Source organism: Camponotus floridanus, unplaced genomic scaffold (genome assembly GCF_003227725.1).
Source record: "Camponotus floridanus strain SB8 unplaced genomic scaffold, Cflo_v7.5 scaffold26, whole genome shotgun sequence".
Lineage (NCBI taxonomy): Eukaryota > Metazoa > Arthropoda > Insecta > Hymenoptera > Formicidae > Camponotus > Camponotus floridanus.
Genome location: NW_020229392.1, coordinates 358993 through 374687, shown reverse-complemented (window position 1 = coordinate 374687; position 15695 = coordinate 358993). Strand labels below are relative to the sequence as shown.

At 31.7% G+C, this 15695-nt stretch overlaps 1 protein-coding gene across 1 annotated transcript in view; it reads right to left on the bottom strand.

Moving 5' to 3' along the window:
* The window catches only part of LOC105257057 (terminal nucleotidyltransferase 5C), a 100920-nt gene that overhangs the window by 52098 nt on the left and 33127 nt on the right, over window positions 1-15695 (bottom strand). The gene's annotated exons all lie outside the window — the stretch shown is intronic.

Here is a 15695-nt window from a genome sequence, read left to right as displayed (position 1 = left end):
TTTATATTGGAGCAGAGAATTATAATGATACAAGGCGATCTAAAATTTTCCTGGCAATATCTTGGAAATCATATTGAGAAATGTAAAACGAACTTTATGGATTCTCGAAAGCTTCAAGAGCTTCTCTTCGTACGTTTTCGCAGATGGTAATCAAATATGACTACGATGACGTGCTGTATTAAAATAATTCTTAGATACGAAGCGAGCATTAGATTGCTGGGAGACAATGTTGCGACGTACTTATTCTAGTTCTTACGTAATAGAAGCGGATCAATTACTTCTGCCTATAAGTAGGACAACTTCGACTTGTTACGCGGCCTTGTTTGCGCTCTTTATCTTCGAAATCGTAATTCTCGAATAGATATTGTCTCTTCTCTCGATTCTACACTTACATTCGTATTGTCGCGGCAATTTCACGCTCCCTCGGAATGTATTCGTCGTTTCTAAGAGCTTCTAGAAGCGACGAACTATAGACATCGATGTCAGATAAGAGCTTATAGCCATCTGTTTCTCGTAACCTATAGGCTAAATACGTCCTTCCGCGCTTCACGAGCTATCGTCCTACTTTGTGTTATCGTATTTCCCTTAGTTCCATTCGATTGTCGTTTTTGTTTAATGACAAAATTTATGAAAAATAACTAATATCAGAATATTTAATGATAGGTAATTAAATATAATATCGAATCAATATTTTTTAATAGCATACATTAATAAGAATTATTACAAATAGTTTTTTAAAAAATAGAGACATATTTGAGACATTTAACTGATGAATCACCTAATGCTTTTATCTATACAAAATATGTATGTGTGTTATCTTAAAAAATATGCAAAAACTGTTCAATGTTCGTAATAAAACTATAGGATGTAAAATAATATATAGTACAATAATTTTTTTGTAGTCGATATTGTTTAAAAATTTAAAAATTTTTATTTCCTTAAAAATAGAATCATATAATGTTTTTTACGATATTTTTATACATAAAATATAAAGATAAATCAATTTATCTCTATATTTACTTATTCTACGTAAAAATGATATTTGTAATGATATCAACATTATTAAATGTATTATTAAATATAATTTTAAAAAAGCTATATATTTTATATTTACAATTATATTGGCAGTGAAATAATAAAATAAATGCTAAAAAAATTAGAACACATTAATATTAACCTGACAAAAATCAATTTTCCTCGACATTTAACAAAAATAAGTTTCCTAAATTTTACATATCTTTAAAAGGTCCAGCTGAAAAAGATATAATAATAACTGTCTATAATCGGATATTTTCAGATAAAAGCGACCTTTAACCCTTGAATATTATCTACATATTATATTATCTACGAATTCACGCGGTCAACAAATGGATAAGAAATCTCTCTTTCAATATTGTAATAAAAGTTCGCAATGAGCTTAACAACACAGCAAAGAACGGTATGAATAAAACGTAGAAGTTATTGTTAGAAATACCAATGCTTGCAAAAGTATTTACTTTGATATTAAATTCAAAGATTGCAAGTTTTGATATCAAGATTACAATAATTTCAAACACGGATATAAAGTTTATATTTAAAAAACTAGAATATATATATACAATATATGTATAAATATTATTTATTATAACAAATTATCTAATATTGAGACACTAAATTATTGATCCGTATCCTTTTAAATTTCAAAGCAATATTGTTTCTCAAATTATAATCTCATGAACGTCATTAATAAATTATGAGATGAAAATTCTAAATTTTCCGAGCTTTCCGACACTTATTTTTATTTATATCGCTATCGAATGTAGCAAATAATATTTTCGCAATATTGTTAGTAAGTATGAATGACTATCCACGATCAAAGAAAAAAAGTGCAGAAAAGAACATCTGCTTTTAAGAAAATAACGCACTATACGAACTTGTAAAAACAAATTGTAATCACGTTATTACGACACACGGTGCAAAAGATATTAATTCAACTCGAGTAGATGCTAAAGCTTTATACTTATGTTCCAGAATGTGAAATAATTTGAAAGCACGCAATTCTCACGGGATAAAAGACTAAATACCGCGACTTTATCCGTGGGAAAAACTCTTCCGGCAAGGGGGTTCCAAAGACATTTTTAGGTCAAACAGTTATTGCAGGTTATTGACTTGACATCACATACAGAGATCGTTACTTTCACGTCATAGTGTTGGTCGTGCTTTTAAATCGAAGCGGCGGTTAATCTATTCTCGGACGCGCTATACCGCCGATGTAACAATCCTGCCATTCATCGTTAGGCAAAGAATGTAAGGAAGCGATGATAAATTTTTTAGATGTCCACAGATCGATGCGTTCAGCGCGATATCTTTATATGAAAGAAGGGTTTGTAAAAAAGATCTCGCGGAGGTATCCCTCTTAACTGCTCGTAATCATTAGTATTTCAGAGCGTTGTGCGAATCATCATTAAAATTTTTAAAATTTTTCAAACATCTTTATTCTTACTTGGAAAGTCATAGAGAAAAATTTCGATGTAAAAATATTTTAATTTTCCTACGTGAGGTAAAAGGTGTTTAGTATTATTTACCAGAATTCAAGGATCTCCTCTTTCCGTCTATCTTAAGATTTTTTCTGCCTTTTCATCTAAAGTTTGTTTTATAAAATTTCCTATTTTAATTAAAATTTCCTATTTTAATTAAAATTTCCCATTTTTTGTTTGATATTCGAAAATTATACATCAAAATATCATAATATTTAAATAAATAATATTTAATTATATTTAAATATTTATATAATAATAATATTTAAATATATATAATAATAATAATATTTAAATATTAAAATAAATAATATTTTTCTTAATTTGACTTTTTCATAATATAAAGTGGAGATCTTGATCCTGTATATTTGGTCGTGGATAGGATGGATGAGAATGAATAAAATTGATTTCGTTAAGAGTTTTAATTCATAATATCTAACACACAGATATTATAGTATAATCCAAAGCCGCGGTAAACTCATTCCCTTATCTCGCACAAGTTAAATCTCAGCGCACGTATTCAATTTGTAATTTACACGATACCAGAGCATACAGATAGGATTACACCTGCGACGTAACTTTGCACCGCAGTTAATAAAGCTCTCAGAACAAGATAACGTAATGTTGTAGAAAGTAGCTTCAGTTAAACCGTAAGCTTTAATTCACATATCCACACGTTCCTTGTTACGTCCGCAATCATCTTCGCTTCGTTAAAACAAAGCTGACGCTATTTTATCATTTTATCCCGTCTTATACATTCTCCTCGTGTTTATCTTATCTTTGAATCGAAGTCGGTAAATTTATTCATTACATTTTTATGAAAATATTGCATAACAATTTTTTTTTAGTACGACTCTTAAAGAGATTCTTGATGTGTTATTTATTCATTATTTCGATTGAATAATGAGCTTCATAAAAAAATGATAAGTGGCCTCTGTCCAAATGCGTTTCTTCCAAATGAAATTGGATTGAAATGGAATTAAAATGAAATTGTGAAGTTTAACAATCGCGAAATTTAGCAATGGCGCTAATTCTGGAACCCGCGAGTGGAACACGAAGAGACGAGAGATAGCGTCGTCGCGCTCGGACAGCGCGAGCAAAGTGAAGGTGTCGATGACGTAACGCGCGCACGGCAGCAACTCCGCGTGGTGAAGTGGAGAGTTCGACTCGCGGTGCGCGCCACGAGAGAGAAGAGGAAAGAGGGAAGAGAAGCAGTGCGCACACAAGCGCAACGGCGTGCAACGCGCTGCGCTGCGCTGCGCTGCACCGCGTTGCGTTGCGTTGCGTTGCACCGTCGCTGCAGCGACCGTCAAGGACGTTCGCGCTCGGTTTGCCACGCCGAGAGAAAGAAAATGCTAGAGTAAAAGACAGAGAGGAACGGGGATGGGGAGCGGCGGAGTGAGAAGGCAACAGGATAGGGGGAGAGAGAGAGAGAGAGAGAAAGAGACTGGGAGAAGATGCAAATGCGAGAAGAGAAGGCGCGCTTTTCTCGCGAGGATTTCACCTTCTCTATCCCGAGGTTGACGAATTCGAGATCCGGCCTCGAGCGGCCTTGAAGTACGTCGTCGGAGATCTTTGAGCACACGAGGCGGGATCGGTTCGCAAGATTAATTATAACGCGCTTTCCGCGGTGATATTCGAGTAATGTTCTCGCTATCAATTATATCCATTAAAAGCGGTGCCTTATCAACATTAGAATTTCCTTTTATCCTTTTTCATCGATATGAAAAAAATAAAAAAGAGCAAGAATCTTTAGACTACTCTAATTTAATTTTAAATAATAATAAATAAATAATTTTAATAAGGTAATTTATATTTTATATTATTTAAATAATAAATAAATAATTTTAAATAAGGCAAGATTTCATGGGGATAAATTTTCAGCAAATTCTAATAATAATGAACGTAATAGATATAAAAAAAATCTTATTTTTATTTTTTATTATGAAATACTTTTAAGATATATTTAAAAAATATATTGTTTTTCTTGTATGTAAAATATTAACCATCTCGTATTTTATGACATATCTAACATTAAGTTAAATTATATTTGTCATTCAAGTTTTTTCGCTTATCCATCCATCTTTCTCCATCCATCGCGTTACGCAATCATTATTGTGTTATCGAATACGCAATACGCGCGCTCCTGCGGCAAACATTATTCATCATTCGCGAGGTAGCAATTTCTGATACGAGGAAAAGATTAATGTGATCGCACGCAAGGAACCCCTTTTGTCTTTGCTCATTAAACAGTTGGACGAACGACGAAATTACACTTGTTGCGATCATCCGCGAGCGACGCGCAATTTTTTAAAACTCCCCGCGAAGGCGGCTTTTGCCCGTCGTTCTCAGGCTCCGCAGCCCACTTTTACTTTGTTAGAAAAGTCTGGCGTGTGTATCAAGGCTATCAGGTTTATCGATCAAAGCCGCGGGCCTCTCTAATATATAATATACCGAGAAAAAAAACAATCTTTCTCATCAAACTAATTGAAATTGTATCTCGATCCTTGTGTCGCTTAGGGCAGTGTGTGTTTTCCGTCAAAAGTTTCTTTTCCAAAACAATTTATATCCTTTTACATCTCCTCGCGATGTCTTAGGAAGTTTTGTTACATCTCACGCTCCCTTTAATAAAGATTCAACAGTCTGCGAAAGTATTTGATTAACTTGTAATTTTTTTCAACTTGACGGTCAATGACTCGATCCATCTGATATTATGTGTTAATATCATATGTTGTAAAGTTACATTTAAAGTTGTAAATACTGTTACGAGAAGCCTATAGCCGCGCGAATATTTGTTTCGTAAAGTTAACTTTTTGAAACTTTCTCTCTTAGGATTAAAAACTTTATTTATTTTTGCCCAAGTACACCCAGTGCAACAGTATAATTCGATCGAATAACATCGTTCGTCCAAGAACCTCATGGAAATCACGCTTTACGTACCTGAGACAACCTGTATATCCACCGACCGTTCGATAAGCGAATAGAAAAGACGTTTGTATAATCGTGTCGGTATAGGTCAATCGGTTACCAGTATATAAACCATAAAGAAATCCATGCGGGAACAAAGCTACGTCGATCGCATAGAGATTCGTATTAAAAAAATACCAAATGTATCATAATTTGATTAAATTTAAATTAGAAGTACATTATAAATATTTTATTACAGATATAGATTCTTTTAAATCGAAGAAAAATAAAATTTTTGGGAAAATTAATTATATATTATTCATACATACAATTATACAAAACATATGTGTTATACATGATAAAAAAATTTATCAAAAGAAGAACGACATTCCATTCGACTTTTCGCGCAGTGAAAATTTCGCCAATAAATAAATATCGCCGAATCGGCGAATTTTCTGTCGAATAATGTCGAAACCATGACCTGCCCCGTGTTTGTATTTTTGCAATTTCGTGTCGCAAACCAAGTGTAGAGGATCATTTGCAATATAAGCGAAATTTTTAGCAGTTTTGTCATGTGTTCTTTCTGCAGTCGCGAAGAAACACGCTTTGAATCCAATCGCCAATAGACGGATAGTTGTGCAGACGGTTGGGAAAAAGGTTTGCATAATGTATAACAGCTGGTGCTACTTCTCGCGGGTATATAAAAGCGCGGTCGTCAACTAAATCAATGACCCGCGGCCGGTTTGATCGAGCGTTTCATCGTCCTCAGAATTCATATCGTTTCAATAACTACGGCGTGTCATCGGAGCTTGTACAAGACGTTCCACATCTCTCGCGTGATTCTGTCGTGAATTCTTCGATTATCTCGGATCTTCGCGCAGCGAAAAGTCGAATGGAAACTATCGTTCTTTTGATAAATTTTTTATCATGTATAATATATGTGTGTATTGTATGTATGTGTGAATAATATATAATTAATTTTCCCGAAAATATTTCATTTTTCTTCGATTTAAAAATCTATATCTGTAACAAGATATTTATAATGTATGTACTTTTAATTTAAAATTGAAATTCTGTAATTATTGTACATATAATTTATATATTATTTGATTTTATGCCATTTTTTCCCAAATATTATTATTGTTAAAAGGTTTGAATTGTATACAATATTAAAAGTAATTATTTTACAATATTAAACATTCTGAGAGTTCAAAAAAAATGTAAAGAGATGAAATTTGCTATAATTTCATGTAATAATAATTGTTAATTACAATATAATCATGTGATTATCCCCTGCATTATGTGATATTCCCTGTAATGACGTATAAATTTTCAAATATTTGATTCTTAATGTTCATATACCGAAATCAATCCTGCAACCTTCACTAAAACCATTTCACACGTATAACTTGCGCTACCTTGCGTAAGATAATTCTGTAAATCGCGAACGTTACGGTAGGTGAGACAATCTTGCACAACCATACAACGTTAGCGGGAATGCAATCGATGATAAGCGAATGCATGTATTCGTTTAAAGCGACTAGATCGCCACTTTCATAGATAATGCCGATTAGAGCATTGAAAAAAAAATTCAATTGCGAAACGGTAGAATGTATATATTTTTATACTTATTATTACAATAACAAATGATACACACAAGCATAAAAGCACGGATAATTAATCATGGATTTACATCAGCAATGTGAAGTTTCAACAAATATTTTCTCCCTCATTATCTAAAAATCTGAATTTTCCTGATCGCAAAATTGCAATATTTATAAAATAATCACCATAAGAATAAAAATTTCGCACAAGTCTATTCGGTCAGCTTTACTTTGTCAGTGCATTTCGCGTCACGAGAAGATTGAATGAATATAAAAGATACTTTTCTATCAAGAGATGTATTATCTATGTCTGTGCTGCAGTCGCTTTAAAAATAATTCATATCTTGAAAATAAACTCGAATAAATAAGATTCATACAAACATATAAGCCGCTTATTTTGAAAGCAATGTAATACAATGTTTCAAAGCACTATATACTTTATTACAAAAAATGTGTAAAAATATATATATGTATTATATATTATCTTTAAAATTATTATATATGTATTATATATTATCTTTTTAATAAAAAAGTATTTCATGCAAAATAATTTTTGTTTCCAATTTACAAATATAGTTTTATAGTTTTTTAATATTTTTCTTGTATTTCGTATAGTATATATTTCGTACCGTCTTTCAGTAAAAGCTTATTTTACAAGCATGCAGTGTGAAATTCGTTAAAGTTACGAAACGTGATTTCGCTTAACTACAGTCTCATTTAAGAAGCAAATAACATTTAATGTGGCAACATTCATGTAGCGTAGCTTTCAAGAATTGATTAAACTCGAGAAACGTTAATGGTGTTTTAATCTCAATGCATTAAATTGCATCTATTTTATATAAAGAATTATTTAAATTATTCTCTAAATTTCTCTAAATTTATTCTCTATATTTATTTGACAGCTTTTTTCCTAAGGAAATGCAGCGTGGGCTTTCTCCTCGAAATTGAAATAGGTACTTGTATTAATGTACAGCATGCTCTTACAATTTCCATCTTATCCTGGTTACCGGGACAACGAGGACTATGACCTTTCCTCAGAAGGTCACTTACGATCGATTAATTATTGTAACTTTAATGAAATGGAATTTTCAGATTTCATCGTAAAGATCATAAATTACTATTTTTTAATAAATTTATAGAAATTGTAGTAGTTTAAAATAATGTAAATTTTCGTTTCTTTTAATTTTCACAAAATTGTGATAATTATTTTCATATTAATAAATCTTCATAACTTGCGCACAGTTTTATAAAAAACCTTGGTGTATAATATTATTCATAATAATGTATGATAGGTGTGACTAAAAATAAATATAAATATAATTTTTATTTTTATACACACCACACATACATAGGTATGCTTGTTTTTCTGCATAATTATTTTAGTATGATTAATTATATAAATATTAATTATAAGATTCTTTAAAAAATGTATAAAATCATATAAAAATGAAATTGCACAATCGAAAGAGAATGACAATATAATTATATAGCAATCGAAGTATATATTACCTGATTTCACAAATTTCACTTCTCAAAGTCAGAAAAATGATTTATATCATTCCAGTTCGACAATTTAATTTCATCATCAAGGATCCGAGAATGAAAGATAAATACACAGTCGTATTTGCATATATTTATATGAGCTTAGAATTCTGACATACGAAATTCTCGCTGCGAGATAACGATTCTGAACATTTGACAGAGATTTCGTGTAAACGACGACGCGTTAGAAGAATACAAGACGCTGTCTTGGACTCTGTGTCAAGGATAAATTCTCGCAAACACGTTGCCGCTGGCGGTTCACGACACAGCACCACATTCTCTCCCTTATCGCGCCTAACAAAGATCCGTTCGCCTATCACGTAGTCCTACCATAAGCAGCTGAATAACAAGAACGCCGCAATTGCCTTAAATTGACCTTTATGGCAACACAAACAGCTGCGGGATGTCATTCGCGGTGATAGTCGGTTTGGTTAATTGCGGAAAGTTACAAATACACCCCGTTGATTATAATTAAATACGCGAAATGAGTCGAAAATTAAATTGAATTTTTATTTAAACGAACAACATAGGTGGTAATTAAATACAACAATAGTGTGGAATTTAAAAAAATATTTAATAATGAAACGCAAAGGGCTAATTAAAGCGAATTAAAAAAAGCAAACTTTAAAAAAGGTGTGAAAATATTGTTAATTGTCAGAATAACAAAAGTTATTAAAATAATAAGACAAGGGAAACGTAATATTTTTTAAATTATATACTTTGTATAGATTAAAAGACAATATAAAGAAATAATTTTGATTAAATATATTTTTCTGTACAGAAATTGTTTAATAATTTGCTAACAATTTCATTGAAAATTTAATTTGATACGCGATATTTCATATAAAGTTCTTTTCGTAAAGAAGATTTTATATCTTATATAACTTATTTGTATCTCGATTCGTGCGTTGACTCATGTATTATATTTGAAATGGTAGCAATAAAAAAATTTTTACGGTCTACGCGGATCAAACGATACGAATTATAATTTTATAGGCACATTTGCTTTAAAAAAAATATATATATACGATCGATTTACCTATCGATAGTAAATCGCGGATTTTCGTATGACACCTGTTGCTCACAGTAACTTTCTGTAACGAAAATGTGCGAATCAACTCGCCGTCCATGGATCATCGGATGATATAATTTAAGCAAGCCGGATTATCGAATCTGTCTCGCCGATTTTGAAACATGTGACCTCACGCATCACGTGTCGCATTTCAATTCTACGATTAACATTTTTTGGTGCGACGTTCCGTATAAATTAGTTCGGGACCTGTTTTAAGCGCGGCAACTCTTCAACTTTCGTTCCCTTCTTTGTAATTTTGCAATTTATATTTATTGCAAAAAATTATCGACGAAATTTGAAATTCAATATACAAAGATTGCGAGAACTCGTGCGTGAACTGCGTAAATTGAGGCACTGTATAATGCAATGACACAATAGTCAAATTAATCTTGATGAACAGACGATTGTCTCCGCGTCTCCGATGATCAAATTTATGATTCAATAATAACAGTGTCTCGTCTCCAAATTTCATTCGACGTGTTGAAATCATATTGTAAATTGTTCATCCCGTTTCCTGCATAATAATAGACATGACTTTTTATCGAAACATTAATGTTTTAACTCTCTACACATTTTATAGCAGTAAACAATATTGTAGATTATTCGACTTATTATTTAAACTAATAGTTAATGAAGAAACGGAATAATATCGTGGTTAATTTGACTCATTGTGACTCATAACGTTATTAGACAGGAAAAAAGATGCTACAGCAAAATTTTCTAAATTCATAAAAAAATTAATATGTGTTTTAGAACAAGTGTTTAAGAAACTTTTAATTTTATTTAATTTATAGTTTAAAAATATACATAGTTTGTTATCTTCAAAAGTACGTATAAAATTAATTTCTCAATATTCTTTTTCATACTGTGTTAATTATTTAAATAAGATAATTTCTGCAATTTTTTTAAAAATAACACATGAAATACAATAAAGATATATTAGGCCCAAAAGTGTTATTTTTTAAAAACTATTGAAATTGATTAGAAAATACTTTTTTAGCCTAATAAAACAGTGTAGTAATTTCGAAAGGTCAAGTTATAAAATAAATCTGGACAAAATATATTTTCCTAAGTTAATAAATTCCAGATTTATTATTTCATTACAGGATGTAATCGTAGCAAAATCAATTTCACAAAAAGTATGCCAACTAAATGTCAACGCAAGTTTATCGATACATGAGAATATGGGCAATGCACACATAGTCTTACACCGTTTGCTTATACATATATGCCTCGTTACTTAAGCTGATCACACATTAAAGTTGAAATAATAATATTCTGTATCATTAAAAGTCACAATTGATATAGATTGCAATAAGGATCTAAACACATCAATTAGTTAATAATTTAATACGTATACATTGATTTAATTCGCGCACAGACGAGAAAAAATGCATAATACATATACGTATGTATGTTTTTTTATCATGTTTAGTAAAATGTGACATGTCGCGTCGTATGCTGGCTTACTAACGATAAATGGTAGTCGACACAAATAAATTCAACGTTATAAAAAAATGATAAAAAAAAAAGAAAAAGAAAAGAGAGATAACGAAACCACCAACGTGGCATAGAAAAAAAATAAAAATCGATTTTCCTGTCACTTGCGGCCTTCCACTGTTTGAAACTGGTGAAAACCGAGCTCTTGGCTTTTGCATCCAGAATCAGGGTGTGGTAGGTAACGCACAAGGTTGACTACATTCACGCTGGCGCCATTATCTACCCGCTCGAACGAATTGTTGAAGAAACAGGTCTTAAAATTGTCTCCGTTCCTATCGAAAGTCTCGACATTTCATCAGCACATAAAGCCTTTTATAATTTCGTTAAAATTTCTGGTGCGAGGATATTAAAAAGGATGGAATATATAACTTAATTCTCATTATATTACTATTAATTTAAAAGGTAAACAATTGATATAATATTATTTTACCGATGTTTGAAATTTTTCAAAGAAAATTGTGTTCTTTTTTTATGAGATATTTTTAAAAATCTAATTAAATTTATATCAACGTTGATAATATATTATTATAATATAAAAAAATTTTCAAATTTTGATTTTATATAAAAAATATATAATAAAAAATTGTTTTTTATTTTTGCGTTAGTATTCCAATTTTAATTTTAACGTAAAAAGTCAAAAGTTTTTATATTTATTTATCTTTATGTACTTATATTATAGTTTTAATTATTATTTTCGCTTATTATTTTATTTTCGTTACGTATTCCACGATTGGAAATCATTATTTAATAATTTTAATTTATCATAATTTCTCTTGCACAAGCATATGCAAAGTACTATATATTAATACATTACCTTGTCGTAAATTAATAACATATTCATGAAAATAATAATTTATATATGCGAAAATAATAACACTTAATTTTCTTAAGAGCTACTCTTCAATCAGTCAATCGCCTCTGTCGTAAATTATGAAAAAATGTACAAGTAGGTCTCGATTCCTGCGAAGCTGCGTAGAAGATGTAAAGTGGCATAATCAGAAAAGAATGCGGAACACATATGCAGATTTTATAATGTTGTGAATTGAGACGATGACCTTGCCTTACTAACATAGGATCGATAAGGACTCTTAAAAAATTAAGCGTCACATCTCGTGGGATTTATCGCACGTCGTCATCTGGTATGTCTATTTATGTGCATGTGTGTATGTGTGCTGATGTAATAGCATTTCTTTTATATAATAGCGAGGTGAGATATAAACATCGACCTAAGAAATAGTTCGTAAGAAAGTTTGGATAAATATTTCAAGCAAAACGTCGCAATCGATTTCGCGCATCGTGTTTAATAATATAATGCCTATTAAATAAATCGAATACGCGAATACCTATCAACTTAGTGAAAACGTAATTTCCTTCATATCGTGCGTTATAGGTCATCCTATGTAGTACAGACCATGTCTATGAAATAAATACATTAATGAACATTGATAAGCTTCGTTTTTTTCTGATATTAAGTGTGTTTGTCAGCATAATTACGAGTTATATTGTCGGTGTACATTGAGAATCTTAATCACTAGTGCATTCTGAAAGAACGCGGAAGTCTGTTTACAACATTTATACGTATCAGGGACCTCGATGTTGAATTGAAGTAAAAATGAAATGGAGAAGTTTAATATTTTAATCATTTCGACTATTAAAATTTTACATGATTTGAGTGTAGATCGGATTCTATCTATAATTGTGGGGAAATAATTTTGTACGAAAGGACTAATTATTTAAAAATTCTTTTATACATAATGATTAATAATAATAATTAATCGTCTCGATAACGCAATATTATTTGAAGGTAGGTAGGTAGGTTTTTATCTGATTGAACAAGAGATAGAAAAATCACCTAATGCCTCGACGTTTCGTCATCGTAATAACCTTAGACGCAGAGCTAGCTTGCGATTCATCAAAATTAGTGTGCATCGCGGACACCAACCGAGGCTTCGCCAAATATTACGTTACGCGTTAAGTATGCCCGTTACGAAAATGCCTTGGGCTCTTAGACGAGTAAAGACCACATCAAACAATACGAGCGAAGCGGCGAATTGCCGAGCGCGCGCGCGCGCGCGCGTCATGTTGTATAATGTCAAGAGCAACTGGTATACTACACTCAGCACACGCGCGCATTATTGCGCGCGACAGCCTCTTCTGCGTATTTAGGATGCGGCTGAAACGTCCGCGGGACATACGAATGGGATTTTCTACGTGCGAAGCACACGAGGTACGCGCCTACGCACGTCGCGTCGCGGGGGTGGACCCTGACTGCTAATCACGTGTCTTCATTGACCGAGAGAAGCGGAAGAGTACGATGAAGAGGGATCGCGATTACGAAGGAGCGGAAGTACGAGGCGTTAATTTGTTTTCGTCCAACGGGACGCGCATCATTCGTTTCGCGCCGCGCGAACTATTAATTAATTTACGGAGATGAATAGCGTTAGGTACACACTTGCGGAATCGCATACACTTTCCCCATACTTTCTACGACCAATCCGTGTCGCTATCGCTGAAAAAACAGTATATAATATGTACGTTAATTGATGTTTCTTAGAGTTTGCCATCTGTGCTTTCAATGTGTTAAAGAAATATAATTAAATAAAGGTGTAATCCCATAAATAAATTTGAATTCAATCGCCAAGCAAATGTTTATGAAAACTTAAAAATTCAACGAGCGAAGAGTGAAAAAATAGGTGTAGTTTTGAAACACGTAGATGTATGTCATTAAGTCCAAGTGACAGTAAGCAATAAATTAATGATAATGAAGCGTTTTGTTAACGATAATGTCACGACAGCTGCGCTTGCAGTGTCTCGAATAAAAATGATTATTGACGAGAACAGTGTGCATGTAATTCCATCACCGTGTAATGACAGAAATCATTGAGTATGACAAACAGAATTATTGAGCAAATCGGAGATCAACGTCAGTGCCATTTTCGATAACGAACATATTGTAATAACATCTGTGCATGCGCAAGCGATGTTGATCGAAATAAATATGCACAGAGAATGCATATATTATTAAATTGACGTAAAACGTACGTACGTGTATTACACGTTAAGATAATGGAAAAAAATAATAAATGCAGAACTCGATAAATGTCAGTTTATTTATCACGTTAAGTTGAATGAACTTCATTATAATATCAAATTGAATTTCTTAAAAAAATAATTCATTTCTTATATTATTACTTATGCATTTGGAATATTTGTAATACTTCTTATTCGTGTGTATAATTGTAACTTTTTAAAAAAGAAAAATAATATAAAATCGTAATATTCTTTTTTTTTTATTTTATATCGATATCTCAATCATATTCTCACATTCCATTATATAATTTTTTATATAATTAAAAAGAACTTACGGCTGCATTTCATGCACGCACATGTAAACAAAAATTTTCTTATTTTTATCTTATATAAAAGATTCAGAATGCATCTCGCTTTTTAACTCTAAAATATTAGAAGACTTTTTTGCGATGTCGTATACGCGAGGCATCCGTGACCGGCATTTCCGACCTAATTCTATTCGGAGTAATCGACGTTATCATTTTCTGGCATATAATGACGTCCTGGTGGCATTGTCGTAGCTTCCTGACATCGCCGACGACGCGCCGTGCCTTTCACATTAACGGGCGCCGATGGTCATCAGGATGCGTTGTTTCACGGAATGTTACGTAAAGACACATTAACGTATAGAAACAACAACGACACTAAGCAAGTCGCATAGCCATGTAACTACATCGTTTTGTAGAAATCACACACACAAAAAAAAATAAAGAATTGACATAAAAAAAAGAGACGATTTTAGTAAAATTGTAAAAGGGACATATATAATTTAAGAAATCAAATAAAAATTTAAAATTAAAATGTTTAACTGTGATTTAAATAATCTATTATTAAAATAATTTATTTAAAAAATTATTTTAATTACTTAAAAAAAAAACTTATTGCTTTTTACATGTCAACTTTGTCAAATGACATTACACATTCTTAAGAGGACGCTATTTGAAGAGATACGATGCGCAGCTTTTATCACGGTGCGAATTTCAACGATGTCGCTCAACGTTATCGACCAACAACGAGAACGTGGCGATTATATCTGTGAGAACGTAACAATTACGACATAGAATTCCTTTCAAGGATTCGCTTCGTGATTCACGCCAGGTATACAGAACGAGCATTGCGCTCATCACTTACCGCGAAAGCTTAACTAGAATAGGAGGAAAGTGCTTTCTAAAGAAAAATTTGTATACGAGGCACATAGTTGATGATATTCTTCAATTTTTGAATATGTATCAATAAAACGAATATTATATATATCGTGATAATGTGAGATTATGTAAATAATGTGTATACAATTTAAAAAAAATAAAATCTTTTTTTTTTTTTCAAAAATATTTAATTCTTTTATATTTGTGTAAATATTTTGATATGTCACATACTGATTTGCACTTCTATTGCTAGACTTTAGAAAAAGAGACAAACATTATAAAAGTAATTAGTAGTGATGATATAAGTTTTAAGACTTACTCTATGCTTCAATATTTTAGT